Raw genomic sequence first — 1,683 nt, 5'->3', positions numbered from 1 at the left:
ATAACTGTCAACAAATGAAAGGGTGAGTCAGTCTGACATTTCTTCATATGCATCGGTTCTCAGTGTTACAGTAAGACCGTCTGAGCAGAACGGCATGAAGCCAGAACAGATCGTATGACTTTAACGACTGGTCATCTGTTCATCAGCGGTTACACCTTTCAGAAACTGCAGAAGTAAACTGGGAAGACTGGGAAAACAGACGACCAGTCTGACACGCATCCTATTTTACCCCAGTAAAGCATCCTTTATACTCTCTATGGAAGGCTGAGCTTCCAGAGGATCCAGGATTTCACTGATTAACTGATTTGTTAAATGTGAAGGCTGCCTGATGTCACTGGTCACGTCTTATGAAAACAACTTTGAACTGAGAAACTCATGATGCCCCTTTATTTACCAAGAGGCCTAATTGATTGCCAGGTTTGACATTCTAACGAACCTAAATGACTCAGGTTGAAGCGTATTAGATTATTGTTCCAGAGGAGAAGAGTGCTCTCTAACGTGGAAGCAAGCACAAAGCCTCATAAAGAAGCTGAGATCAGACTGGATTGTGGGTTTAAATGAGTTTTTACCGCTTTATTACAAACAGAAGCAGGTTTCCAAAAGCGTACACTGGAAAATGAAAAGAAGCAACAAGGGTTTATTTTCTGTAAATTAATAATAATTTCACTTGGAAAAAACCCCAAGAAACAATCTCAGACAGAGGAGTTAGTGCTTTNCTTTAATAAAAACCTTTTCAATATATCACTGTCTGTCTCACCTGAATTCTGAGTCCCAAGTTCTGAGCCTTCTGATGGGTTCACAGATGAGACCCAGTTATGCAGAACACCACGGAGACGAAAACCAGAGTAAAAGTTTAACAATGTTTATTGTTCACAAGCACATGGAATAATGACTGGAACTGGTTCAGGCCTGGGGACTGGTTCACTGGAGTCTGTGTAGATAACAGAGCAGTTAGCTTTGAGAGCAATTGGGTTTGGGTTTGTGAAGTTCAAATCTATACCTTGAGGGTTCCGGTTTGAGCTCGGAGAGAGAAGTTGTTGGGTCCAGAGAAGGTTTGTTTCGGCAGAGTCAAATAACTGCTTCAGCGTCTTACTTCTGATGAGGGCACAGACCTTGGCTTTGGGTTTCCAGCTCTCAGTCCAGAGCTGCATGGGAAATCCAGAGAGGAGTCTCCAGGTTTGGCGCAGAGGGCAGGCTCGGCAGTCTAAGCTCATCCAGAGCTCACAGAGAAAACTGGTTTCCTGGAAACAGAGACACAAAAGGATTAGAATCCTAGCAGGACTCAGAGGGCAACAAAAGATTCTCAGAAGGTTCTTTGGCTCAGGTGCTAACCAACTAGATTCAACACTGCGGCGTCGAGGCAAGGTCTGAAGACAGCTTTTATACTGTGGATCCTCTGATGATGGAACGAGCCACAGGTGCGTTGAAGGCTCGGCTCAGGAGGTTCCACGGCGGACTCTGCTGGAGGAAGGTGGTACTTCTCCAGCTCCCAACAGACACTTTAAGGAATCTTTGGATATCTGATTATTAATTGATTGATTGAAGAAAATAATTGACAGATTAATCGATTTGCAAAATAATTCTTTAGTTGCTGCCCTGGTCACATCCCAACATAATGTAGTGACAGGATTATAACTGTCAACAAATGAAAGGGTGAGTCAGTCTGACATTTTTTCATATGCA

The sequence above is a fragment of the Cyprinodon variegatus genome, unplaced genomic scaffold (genome assembly GCF_000732505.1).
Source record: "Cyprinodon variegatus isolate N-32 unplaced genomic scaffold, C_variegatus-1.0 Scaffold1083, whole genome shotgun sequence".
Taxonomy (NCBI): Eukaryota; Metazoa; Chordata; class Actinopteri; order Cyprinodontiformes; family Cyprinodontidae; genus Cyprinodon; species Cyprinodon variegatus.
The sequence above is the reverse complement of the archived record's forward strand: the minus strand, read 5'-3'. Positions refer to the sequence as shown.